General features: G+C 50.0%; 1 protein-coding gene across 3 annotated transcripts in view; it reads right to left on the bottom strand.

Annotated features, from left to right (window-relative positions):
• gramd2aa (GRAM domain containing 2Aa) overlaps positions 1 to 13,736 on the bottom strand; it is a 76,762-nt gene that overhangs the window by 61,286 nt on the left and 1,740 nt on the right. The gene's annotated exons all lie outside the window — the stretch shown is intronic.

Consider the following 13,736-nt stretch of genomic DNA (forward strand, 5'->3'; position numbering starts at 1 on the left):
TCAGTTCATTATCACGTTTGTGTTTGTTGGAGCGGAGTGTGCACGAGTTGGCTTCTTTATAAAGTGTCAAATCGACTTTAAAGTCTTTGCCAGGTCTCTCTGGTGTTTATTGATAGGCAACGCTGTTAAAGGTTACAAAACCAGGAAGGGTAGATGGAGTTAAAATGGAGACCACCCGTGATTTCATTGAGGGAGCAGGTTGAAGGGGCTGAATGGGGTCCTCCTTATCTTTCTATGGGTCCCTCTTTTCTTTTACTGTACGCAGCCCAATCCCAACCAGGGAATCCAGTAGTTTTGAGGATAAAAAACTGATGGGTAGGGCGGCGTGTGGCGCAGTGGATAGCACTGGGACTGCGGCGCTGAGGACCCGGGGAAGGGAGGGGGGAGGGGGAGGGAGGGGGGGGAGGGGGAGGGTGAGGGAGGGGGGAAGGGAGGGGGAGGGGTGGAGGGGGAGGGGGGATAGGGGGGAGGGAGGGGGAGGGGGGAGGGAGGGAGGGGGAGGGAGGGAGGGAGGGAGGGGGGGAAGGAGGGGGGGAGGGGGGGAGGGGGAGGGGGAGGGGGAGGGAGGGGGGAGGGGGGAGGGTGAGGGAGGGGGGAGGGAGGGAGGGGGGAGGGAGGGGGGAGGGAGGGGGGAGGGGGAAGGGAGGGGGAGGGAGGGGAGGGGTGGAGGGGGAGGGGGGAAGGGAGGGAGGGGGAGGGGTGGAGGGGGAGGGGGGAGGGAGGGGGGAGGGAGGGAGGGGGGAGGGAGGGAGGGAGGGAGGGAGGGGGAGGGAGGGGGGGAGGGAGGGCGGGAGGGAGGGGATGGGGGGAAGGGGGAGGGGAGGGGGGAGGGGAGGGGATGGGGGTGGGGGAGGGGGAGGGGGGAGAACCTCCGCTTCCTCGACAAGCGCCCCAGGGATACAGAAGGGGCTCGTGTTCTCAGTGTTGGCCTCCGGAGGCAAACCAAGTCTCCTCAGCCTCCATCTCAGGTCCCGAGTCTTCATTAATCAGGGAGAACGACCCTCGGGCTCCCACTGGCAGAGACCCTCTGCCGGAGGTGGGCGTGACTGGCATTGGGGATGCCGTTTCCACCGGGGTGAGCTCCCTACTCCTCAAGTGGTCCAGGTGCTACTTCACAAACTTTCCTTGGACCTTGACTTTACAAGAGACAGGTCCGGTCTTCCCCAACATGGCTTCAGCAGGAGCCATCCCTGAAGTCACAAACGTATAGGGGGTCGCCTATTTTAAATGTTTCAACTTGGTTGTATTTAAGGGTGGCATGGTGGCGCAGTGGTTAGCACTGCTGCTTCACAGCGACAAGGACCCGGGTTCGATCCCAGCCCTGGGTCACTGTCCTTGTGGAGTTTGCACATTCTCCCCGTGTCTGCGTGGGTCTCGCCCCCACAAACCCAAAGATGAGCGTGTTTGGTGGATTTAAGAAAAAACTCTGTTGTATTTAGCAGGGTCGATGCCCCCTTGATGGACTTGACTTTATCCTCCTCAGGTTGTAGGCCTTTATCATCCACCCGGTACCCAAGGTGGATAACTTCGTCTGCCTGGAATACACATTTCTATCTCTTCTGGCAAAGTTTGAGAACACAGACCAATAGATTCATAGATTTCATAGAATTTACAGTGCAGAAGGAGGCCATTCGCCCCATCGAGTCTGCGCTGGCTCTTGGAAAGAGCACCCTACCCAAGCCCACACCTCCACCCATAACCCAGTAACCCCATCCAACACTAAGGGCAATTTTGGACTCAGGGCAATTTATCATGGCCAATCCACCTAACCTGCACATCTTTGGACTGTGGGGAGGAAACCGGAGCACCCGGAGGAAACCCACGCACACACGGGGAGAACATGCAGACTCAGCACAGACAGTGACTCAAGCCGGAATCGAACCTGGGACCCTGGAGCTGTGAAGCAATTGTGCTATCCATAATGCTACCGGGCTGCGCTATTCAAAAGCCGTTTCTTTCCGTTATTACCAGACCCCTGAATGGCCCTCTTATGGACTGAACTAATCTTTCTCCTCATCTTCTCCACAGTTGTAACAGTATGTTCCTCATGCTGCACCACCCGATGTTTATATATCTACATCGTCTACTTATCGTATGTTCTATGTTTTCATGTACAGAAGGATCTGCCTGGACTTTACACAGAACAATACTTTTCACTGTACCTCAGCACACGTGACAATAAATCTAAATCTAAATCTACGCGTGTGTTGGAAAATCGCCTCGAGACCTCCTCCAACTTCGCTGGATGCTCTTGTTCAGTGGCCCCCGTGATTAATACATCGTCGAGTGTACTGCCACCCGAGACAGTCCTCGGAGAATATTTTCCATGACACGCTGGAAGATGGCGCCTCTCGAGGGATTCCAAAGGATAGGCATGTATATTCGTACAGGCACTTACGGATGTTCATTGTGATGTACTTTCTGGATGTTCCATCTAGTTTGAGTTAAAGGTAGGCATGGCTCACATCCAGTTTCGAGAAGGTTTGCCCACCTGCCAATTTGGCACACGTGGCATGGGGTACCGATCCAATCATATGGCTTTGTTGACTGTGAGTATGTGCTCTCCGCAAAGACGGATGGCCTGTCGGGCTTGAGGACGGGGACCACTGGCGTAGCCCACTCCGCAAACTATCCTGTCCGTATTATCCCGAGGTTTTCCAACAGCTCAATTTCCGTTTCTACTTTCACCGGCAAAGAGTGTGTTACTGAAATATTTTGGCATGGGGTCGGGATCCACATAGATCTTGGCCCTCACTCCTTTAATTTTACCCATGCACTCTTGGAATACTTTGGGGTATTTGTTAATAACCTCGTACAATCCACCAGTCCCTAAGTTAAACATTTCTAGCCAGTCAGATAGAACATAGAACCGTACAGCACAGAACAGGCCCTTCGGCCCTCGATGTTGTGCCGAGCATTGTCCGAAACCAAGATCAAGCTATCCCACTCCCTGTCATTCTGGTGTGCTCCATGTGCCTATCCAATAACCGCTTGAAAGTTCCTAAAGTGTCCGACTCTACTATCACAGCAGGCAGTCCATTCCACACCCTAATCACTCTCTGAGTAAAGAACCTACCTCGGACATCCCTCCTGTATCTCCCACCCTGAATCTTATAGTTATGCCCCCTTGTAACAGTTACATCCACCCGAGGAAATAGTCTCTGAACGTCCACTCTATCTATCCCCCTCATTATCTTATAAACCTCTATTAAGTCGCCTCTCATCCTCCTCCGCTCCAAAGAGAAAAGCCCTTGCTCCCTCAACCTTTCCTCATAAGACCGATCCTGCAAACCAGGCAGCAGCCTGGTAAATCTCCTTTGCACCCTTTCCAATGCTTCCACATCCTTCCTATAATGAGGTGACCAGAACTGCACACAATACTCCAAATGTGGTCTCACCAGGGTCATGTATAGTTGCAGCATAGCCCCGCGGCTCTTATACTCAAGCCCCCTGTTAATAAACGCTAACACACTATAAGCCTTCTTCACGGCTCTATCCACTTGAGTGGCAACCTTCAGAGATCTGTGGACATGAACCCCAAGATCTCTCTGTTCCTCCACATTCCTCAGAACCCTGCCGTTGATCCTGTAATCCGCATTCAAATTTTTTCTACCAAAATGAATCACCTCGCACTTATCAGTGTTAAAATCCATCTGCCATTTTTCGGCCCAGCTCTGCATCCTATCAATGTCTCTTTGCAGCCTACAACAGCCCTCCACCTCGTCCACTACTCCACCAATCTTGGTGTCATCAGCAAATTTACTGACCCACCCTTCAGCCTCCTCCTCCAAGTCATTGATAAAAATCACAAATAGCAGAGGACCCAGCACTGATCCCTGTGGTACACCGCTGGTAACTGGTCTCCAGTCTGAAAATTTTCCATCCACCACCACCCTCGGTCTTCTATGTGATAGCCAGTTACTTATCCAATTGGCCAAATTTTCCTCTATCCCACACCTCCTTACTTTCTTCATGAGCCGACCATGGGGAACCTTATCAAACGCCTTACTAAAATCCATGTATACGACATCAACTGCTCTACCTTCATCTACACACTTAGTTACCTCCTCAAAGAATTCAATCAGATTTGTGAGGCAAGACCTACCCTTCATGAATCCGTGTTGACTATCCCGGATTAAGCTGCATCTTTCCAAATGGTCATAAATCCTATCCTTCAGGACCTTTTCCAATATCTTACCAACCACCGAAGTAAGACTAACTGGCCTATATTACCAGGATCATTCCTATTCCCTTTCTTGAACAGAGGAACAACATTCGCCACTCTCCAGTCCTCTGGCACTATCCCCGTGGACAGCGAGGACCCAAAGATCAAAGCCAAAGGCTCTGCAATCTCACCCCTTGCCTCCCAAACAATCCTTAGATATATTCCATCTGGCCCAGGGGACTTGTCGACCCTCAGGTTTTTCAAAATTGCTAATACATCTTTCCTCAGAACATCTACTTCCTCCAGCCTACCCGCCTGAAACACACTCTCATCCTCAAAACATGGCCCCTCTCCTTTGTGAACACTGAAGAAAAGTATTCATTCAAAGCCTCTCCTATTTCTTCTGACTCCATGCACAAGTTCCCACTACTATCCTTGACTGGCCCTACCCTCACCCTGGTCATTCTTTTATTTCTCACATAAGAATAAAACGCCTTGGGGTTTTCCTTGATCCGACCTGCCAAGGTTTTCTCATGCCCCCTCCTAGCTCTCCTAAGCCTCTTTTCCAGCTCATTCCTTGCTACCTTGTAACCCTCAAGCGGCCCAACAGAACCTTGTTTTCTCATCCTTACATACACTTCCTTTTTCCTCTTGACAAGACATTCAACCTCTTTTGTGAACCATGGTTCCCTCACACGGCCATTTCCTCCCTGCCTGACAGGGACATACCTATCAAGGATACGCAGTATTTGTTCCTTGAACAAGCTCCACTTTTCATTTATGCCTTTCCCTGACAGTTTCTGTTCCCATCTTATGCTCCCTAACTCTTGCCTAATCGCATCATAATTACCCCTCCCCCAATTATAAACCTTGCCCTGCCGTATGGCCCTATCCCGCTCCATTGCAATAGTGAAAGACACCGAATTGTGGTCACTATCTCCAAAGTGCTCTCCCACAAACAAATCTAACACTTGGCCCGGTTCATTACCCAGTACCAAATCCAATGTGGCCCCTCCCCCTCTTGTCGGCCTATCCACATATTGTGTCAGGAAACCCTCCTGCACACTCTGTACAAAAACTGCCCCATTCGAACTGTTCGAACTATAGAGGTTCCAATCAATATTTGGAAAGTTAAAGTCACCCATGATAACTACCCTGAGACCTCCACACCTATCCATAATCTGTTTTGCAATTTCTTCCTCCACATCTCTATTACTCTTTGGGGGCCGATAGAAAACTCCTAACAATGTGACCTCTCCTTTCCTATTTCTAACTTCGGCCCATATTACCTCAGTAGGCAGATCCCCTTCAAACTGCCTTTCTGCAGCCATTAAACTATCCTTGGTTAACAATGCTACTCCTCCACCTCTTTTACCACCTTCCCTACTCTTACTGAAACATCTATACCCCGGAACTTCCAACAACCATTCCTGTCCCTGTTCTAACCATGTCTCCGTAATGGCCACAACATCGTAGTCCCAAGTACCAATCCACGCTCCAAGTTCACCTCCCTTATTCCGGATGCTCCTTGCATTGAAGTAGACACACTTCAACCCACCTTTCTGTCTGCCGGTACACTCCTGCGACCTTGATACCCTCCTCAGTACCTCACTACTCTCGACACTGGCTTCTGGACTACAGCTCGTTTTCCCAGCCCCCTGACAAATTAGTTTAAACCCCCCTGAAGAGCCGTAGCAAATTTCCCTCCCAGGATATTGGTGCCCCTCTGGTTCAGGTGCAAACCGTCCTGTCTGTAAGATCTTCAGGAACCAATCCCTGCTCATGGGACTAGGTCCTGATCATCACACGATTATGAGTGGGAGTGGGGCAGACCTCTGTTCATACGTTAGCGAGGTCATGGTGCGCCCCATAATCTTCAAAGGTTCTCCCGTGTATGTGGCGAGTCTGGCCCTGGTGTCCCTTAAGTTTAAGGGCAGAATACCCATTCGGAGATGCTGAAATGTCTGTTGCCCAATGACGGAAATGGCAGCTGCTGTAGCCACCTCCATCTCTAAGGAATGACCATTGACAAACAGCCTTATCCTTATCGGGGCCGACGCGATAGTGATGATGCAGTCATCTGAGGGCTGGTATTCCCACAAGGCCCAGACCGAGGTGGCTTTGACCTCCAGCCTGGGCGGCACACGTACTGTTGAATTTGGCGGTCTTGCCTGGGTCATGCTCTTCGACGGAACCTACAGCAACCCTGCGGCCGACACTCGAGATCCTCCGAAGAGGTGTCCCCGGAAATTCTGGGATTACCCGGCCATTTTGTAAAACGCCAGGATGCCCTTTTGGAATGTCGGGTTGATGGTGGGCAAGGCATGTGGGTGCCTTCCCCGGAGAGGCTGTCTTCTCTACGCGAAGACCCACCCCCCCCAACCTGAGGATGCTACCATCTGGTCATCCCTTGGAGTTCTTCCGCCCCTTTCTCAGCATTCTCCAGGGACAAAGCTATTTCTGTGGCCTTTCTGAGGTTGGGCTCCACTAGTCATTGTACTGGGTGGTAACATAGTTAATGAAATGAAATGAAAATCGCTTATTGTCACAAGTAGGCTTCAAATGAAGTTACTGTGAAAAGCCCCTAGTCGCCACATTCCGGCGCCTGTTCGGGGAGGCTGGTACCCCACGCACTGGCCTATTGTGTGGCATCTTGGTTAGGGATGGGCCAAATTCACAATGCTCTGCCAACTCCCGCAATCTAGCAAGAAATTCCGTAACGGGTTCCCCCCGGGGTCCTCCCAGCTGTGGTAGCGCTGGAGGATTATGGACAGGTTTGGGTTGTATTGATTTCTTATCATGTCCACCAGTTCATCAAGCATTTGAGTGACAAGGGCCACTGGATAGGTTAAGCTATTGATAATGCTCAACGTCAGGGCCCCGTATGCTGTTAGGATACGTGGGCACGAAGAAAATTGCGCATGCGCTCGGCATATTGGGCCCAGTCCTCTACATTTGAGCCTGTGGCTCAAATCTTCCAAAGGAAGGCATTTCCGGTTTGTTTTTTTGGCTTAGGGGAGTTGTTTTCTGAATCAGTGGCTCAGAATCCCGTGTTTGATCCTCGTCGCCAATGTAATAGGCTTTAATAGGCCAATGGGGAGGCTCAGGCTAAAAGGCAAAGTAGGTTTATTCTCCAAGACAAATTAACACAAAAAAGGCGCAGTCACTGTGCACAATTGTACAAAGTGTAATTCCCGAGACTATCGGGAACTGCCGGTCTGGGTCTGGGGGTCGATATTTAAAGTTCCGCTGGTGAGCCCCCATTGGGCGGGCCTCCGCCTGCACAACACAGGAACTCATATTCTACGAAATCCACGGGGAGATCAATCAGTGATTCCCCGATGGTACTCGGAAGGGTTGTAACACAACCTATTAGCAATATTCAAACAATTCAGAGAGAGTGTCAGGATGGGGCGAGACTGGGCAGGGCTTTCTGAGGTTAGGTGCCATTATGGATCCATGGTGAGTTGTGCCAACGCAGGCGATGCCATCGCAGGACCGCTTGACAAGATGGAAGACGGTTAACTGGGCCATGGAACATTGAGCCGGGAAGGGGGAGATTGGTCAATTTCTTTTATTATTCATTCACGGGATGTGCCATCGCTGGCTGGGCCAGTATTTACTGCCTGCTCTTAATTGCCCTTAAACTGAGTTCTTGCCAGGGCAATTCAGAGTCAACCACTTTGCTGTGAGTCTGGAGTCACGTGTAGGTTCTTCCCTTGAGGACATTAGTGAACCAGATGGGTTTTTATGGCAATCGACAACCCTAACCCTAATTTCATGTCATCATTAGACTTTCAATTGCATATTTCATTCGTGAATTCAAACTTCACCATTTTCCCTGGTGGGATTCAAACCCAGGTCCCCTGAGCATTGTCCTAGGTCCCTGGATTACTAGATCAGTGACAATACACTATTCCACTACTTTCCCAATTCGTTGAGTTTGTAGGGGGGGGGGGGGGAGGCGGGGGGGGGGGGGGGGGATGCCATGACTGACCACGGTCATGAACATCACTGTCCAGGCTTATTCCTCCTTCCTACTGGATAGCCCATGGGAGCAGCAGATGGGCGATTAATGGGAAGGGTGTCGGACTCTGCCCACTTTCCCAGCAGGTTGTGGGGGGTAAGGGTGTGAGTGGTCAGTTACAGCTCGGGTGGCAATTGAACTGTGAACAGGAGGGTGGCAGTGAGCAGGATAAGAGAGGAAAATACAGCCCACCATGCATTTGAAAAACATGTATCTTTCTATTTCGTAATTACTTTTACTGGCGATGTTAACGATAAACATTAATTACTTCCACTAATTGTGAACTTTTTAATATTTTACCATTGGGTGGCATCAGAGATGATCTGAGCTCCAGGAGTGGTGCAATCTGCAAAGACCTGATTGACACTTCCATGTAATCTTAACGATAAGTCGTACATTCTAATATGTCACTTAGCCTGCTTTGAAAATGCAAAGGGAAGAGGAGAAAAATGGAGCTGACTATATTGTGGTGTGCTGTGGTAAAATACAAGAGGGTTAGGCCTCCCTGGTCCCCAGGCTGGGCACTTTGAATGGATCTCGCCACAGGGTGAGCTATGTTGTCTGTCGTTTGTAGTTGAATTACATTTCTATTGATTTAAATGGGCAACAAACTCAGACACATGTCCCTTTCTGTCTAGATTTCCTCTCCTCCCTGTTCGCAGGTTACGACTGGGACATTGTACCCTCATATTTATACATTTCCATTTTTAAAATTTTCCAATTAAGGGGCAATTTAGCGTGGCCAATCCATCTACCCTGCACATCTTTGGGTTTGTGGGGGTCAGATCCACACAGACACAGGGAGAATGTGCAAACTCGGACAGTGACCCGAATTGAACCTGGGTCCCAGCGCCGTGATGCAGTAGTGGTAACCACTGCGCCACCGTGCCGCCCAATATTCATACATTTCCGAAGAGCTGAGAACTGTCAGAGGCTGGAGCTGAGCTTCTATATTCCTCAGAGTTTTGCCATTTACGGTATATTTCCCATCTATGTTAGACCTACCAAAATGCATTACCACAGATTTGTCCAGATTAAACTCTATTTGCCATTTCTCTGCCCAAGTCTCCAACCTGTCTATGTCCTGCTGTATCTTCTGACAATCCTCAACACTATCTGCCACTCCACCAACCTTGGTGTCATTCGCGAACTTACTAATCAGACCGGCTACATTTTTCTCCAAATCCTTTATGTACACCACAAACAACAGAGGCCCAGCACAGATCCCTGTGGAACATAAAAACATAAGAACATAAGAACTAGGAGCAGGAGTAGGCCATCTGGTCCCTCAAGCCTGCTCCACCCTTCAATGAGATCATGGCTGATCTTTTGTGGACTCAGCTCCACTTTCCGGCCCGAACACCATAACCCTTAATCCCTTTATTCTTCAAAAAACTATCTATCTTTATCTTAAAAACATTTAATGAAGGAGCCTCAACTGCTTCACTGGGCAAGGAATTCCATAGATTCACAACCCTTTGGGTGAAGAAGTTCCTCCTAAACGCAGTCCTAAATCTACTTCCCCTTATTTTGAGGCTATGCCCCCTAGTTCTGCTTTCACCCACCAGTGGAAACAACCTGCCCGCATCTATCCTATCTATTCCATTCATAATTTTATATGTATCTATAAGATCCCCCCTCATCCTTCTAAATTCCAACGAGTACAGTCCCAGTCTGCTCAACCTCTCCTCGTAATCCAACCCCTTCAGCTCTGGGATTAACCTTGTGAATCTCCTCTGTACACCCTCCAGTACCAGTACGTCATTTCTCAAGTAAGGAGACCAAAACTGAACACAATACTCCAGGTGTAGCCTCACTAACACCTTATACAATTGCAGCATAACCTCCCTAGTCTTAAACTCCATCCCTCTAGTAGCAATGAAGGACAAAATTCCATTTGCCTCCTTAATCACCTGTCGCACCTGTAAACCAACTTTTTGCAACTCATGCACTAGCACACCCAGGTCTCTCTGCACAGCAGCATGTTTTAATATTTTATCATTTAAATAATAATCCCTTTTGCTGTTATTCCTACCAAAATGGATAACCTCATATTTGTCAACATTGTATTCCATCTGCCAGACCCTAGCCCATTCACTTAGCCTATCCAAATCCCTCTGCAGACTTCCAGTATCCTCTGCACTTTTTGCTTTACCACTCATCTTAGTGTCGTCTGCAAACTTGGACACATTGCCCTTGGTCCCCAACTCCAAATCATCTATGTAAATTGTGAACAATTGTGGGCCCAACACTGATCCCTGAGGGACACCAGTAGCTACAGATTGCCAACCAGAGAACCACCCATTAATCCCCACTCTTTGCTTTCTATTAATTAACCAATCCTCTATCCATGCTACTACTTTCCCCTTAATGCCATGCATCTTTATCTTATGCAGACACCACTAGTCACAACCCTCCATTCAGAAAAATACCCTTCTACTGCTACCCTTTGTCTTCTGTGACCGAGCCAGTTCTGTATCCATCTTACCAGCTCACCTCTGATCCCGTGTGACGTCACCTTTTGTACCAGTCTGCCATGAGGCACCTTGTCAAAGGATTTACTGAAGTCCATGTAAACAACATCCACCACCCTCTCCACATCAGTCACCTTTGTCACCACCTCAAAAACCTCGATTAAGTTAGTGAGGCACGACCTCCCCTTCTCAAAACCATGCTGTCTCTCGCGAATGAGTCCGTTTGTTTCCAAATGGGTATAAATCCTGTCCCTGAAAATTTTCTCAAATAATTTACCTACTCCCAACGTGAGGCTCACTTGCCTATAGTTTCCTGGATTATGCCTGCTACCTTTCTTAAACAGTGGTACCACATTAGTTATTCTCCAGTCCTCTGGGATCTCACCTGTAGCCAACGAGGATACAAAGATGTCAGTCAAGGCCCCAGCAATTTGCTCCCTTGCTTCCCTCAGTATTCTGGGGTAAATCCCATCGAGCCCAGGAGACTTATCTACCTTAATATCTTTTAAAAGACCCAATACATCCTCCTTTTCTATGTTAACACTGTCCTTAAATGGTCCAACCCTTTCCCTGGCTACCCTCTTGCTTTTTACATAATGAATAAAAAGCTTTGTGATTCACCTTAATCCTACTTGCCAAGTAGGAGGGAGTAATTCCCGGCCCAGCGGGCGTTCTAACCGCAGGGGCCGGAGTTAGCGCCAAAGACCCTGTTAGCTGGAGCTGTTTTTTAAGCGCTCCACTGACCACGCACTCGCTGCAGCCAGCAAGATGGTTCAGAGAAGACCCATCTACCAGGAGTTCGGGAGTATGGGGTGGACTCACAGCTCCATGCCAGTGAGGAGCGGAGCGGGGGAGGGGGTGGTGACAGAAGCAGTCAGCACTGCCAGCCTCACCAGCAGGAGACAGCTGGTAATCTGGAGTGACGGGTGTCACTGGTGAGGCCTCTGCCCTGAGAGGGGCAGAGATCGAGGGAGAGTTGTAAAGGCCATGGTGCAGGTGTCCTCTGGTTGGGGTGAGCTCTGCTAATCTCTCACTTCCTCTGCAATGGGGCAGCGCTTCTGAGGAGTGCCAACACCTGGTGAACCCTTGATTGAGCCCAGCCATGCCCATCCCCTTGGTGAAACAGCTGGGGTATGGATGTGCCCAGGGTGGTGGCCTGGGTGAGCTCCCAGATAACCAGAGGCTTTCTGAGCATTCAAAGGGCACAGAGCAGTCAGCAGTGCGAGCATCCAGGAGCCTGTACATGGCACCAGGAGGGTGCGTTTAACACATATCGCAGAAACGCCAGTCTGAGCCAGCCCACCCCAATCCCACGTCCATGGAGCTAACACCAAGTTGTTCCCACCACTGCCCCCTGGCCCAGGCAGCCTCTACCCGCAACCCCTACCCCACCACCAACACCCAACCCGCCCCCCCCTCCCACCATCACGCAGCAAGCGTGACAGCTTTGAGGCTTTTTAAGAGTTTTTTTAACCTCCTGTTCCCCCTCCGTACCCATGACACCCAGGCCCTGCCGGTGAATACTTTCCCCAGTTCGCACCTGTGAGACTGCTGCCTAAGTGGGGCAGAACAACGCGGAGGGGTGAAGTGTGAAGTGTCCAAGCCGTTAAGAACATAGAACATACAGTGCAAAAGGAGGCCATTCGGCCCATCAAGTCTGCACCGACCCACTTAAGCCCTCACTTCCACCCTATCCCCGTAACCCAATAACCCCTCCTAAACTTTTTGGCACTAAGGGCAATTTAGCACGGCCAATCCACCTAACCTGCACGTCTTTGGACTGTGGGAGAAAACCGGAGCACCCGGAGGAAACCCACGCAGTCACGGGGAGAACGTGCAGACTCCGCACAATCACCCGAGGCCAAAATTGGTGACCCAGCAGGGAATCGAACCCGGGTTCCTGGCGCTGTGAAGCCACAGTGCTAGCCACTTGTGCTACTGTGCTGCCATTTCAATTATATTAAAATATGGGGTGGCATGTGGCGCAGTGGTTAGCACTGTTGTTTCATGGCGTTGAGGAACCGGGTTCGATCCTGGCCCTGGATCACTGTCCGTGCGGAATTTGCACATTCTCCCCGTGACTGCGTGGGTCTCACCCCCACAATCCATTGATGTGCAGGGCAGGTGGATTGGCCACACTAAATTGCCCCTTCATTGGAAAAAATGTTTTTTTTAAAGCTATTAAAATCCATCGACTGTTTTGCATGGCTCCCGGCGCAGGGCATAAACATTGAGTTCGCCACCAGCGAGGTACCAGAGCATGGCGTCAGATTCAGCCCTGGGCACAATCCGGATGTTTTCATTTTTGCACAATGCTCTGACCGATCATGATTCACTCTTCCAGCATCGCATAGCAGAGAATCCAGTCTCCGTTTTCATACTTAATAAATTCTCACGCATAGCCACAAACTATTCTGCCAACTTTTTTTGTCAAGCTATGGAATCTCGAGTTAGAGCACCTTTGAAACTCAAGGCAATACAAGTCAAGTTCCTATTTTAACCCTTTAAACCCCCAGTATTATTCTGGGGAATTTGTACTGCACCCTCAATACATCATTCCTGAGGAGTGGTGGCCAGTACCCCAGTGAGTGGTCAGGCAAGAGGAACTTAAAGAGATTAGGGCAACAGGAGCGACAGTAGGAAATCCAGAAGGTGGCAAGACCAGAATAGGCCCGAATCTTTGACTGACCAGCGAGACAGCAGAACATAACCAGGAAGGGCTGAATGGTCAAGAGAGATAACCAAATCGCAGTTAAATCCAACCCACCTAACCTGCACAACTTTAGACTGTGGGAGGAAACCGGAGCAGCCGGAGGAAACCCACGCAGACACGGGGAGGACGTGCAGACCGGACAGTGACCCAAGCCGGGAATCGAACCTGGGGCCCTAGAGCTGGGAAGCAACTGAGCTACCGTGCAGTCCAAAATCCTGGAACTCCCTCCCTAACAGCACTGTGGGTGTACCTACGCCTCAGGGACTGCAGCGGCTCAAGAAGGCGGCTCACCACCACCTTCTCGGGGGGCAATTAGGGATGGTGTTGTACCCTCAATAACGACGCTAGAGAGTAAAA

The sequence above is a fragment of the Scyliorhinus torazame genome, chromosome 30, assembly GCF_047496885.1.
Source record: "Scyliorhinus torazame isolate Kashiwa2021f chromosome 30, sScyTor2.1, whole genome shotgun sequence".
Taxonomy (NCBI): domain Eukaryota; kingdom Metazoa; phylum Chordata; class Chondrichthyes; order Carcharhiniformes; family Scyliorhinidae; genus Scyliorhinus; species Scyliorhinus torazame.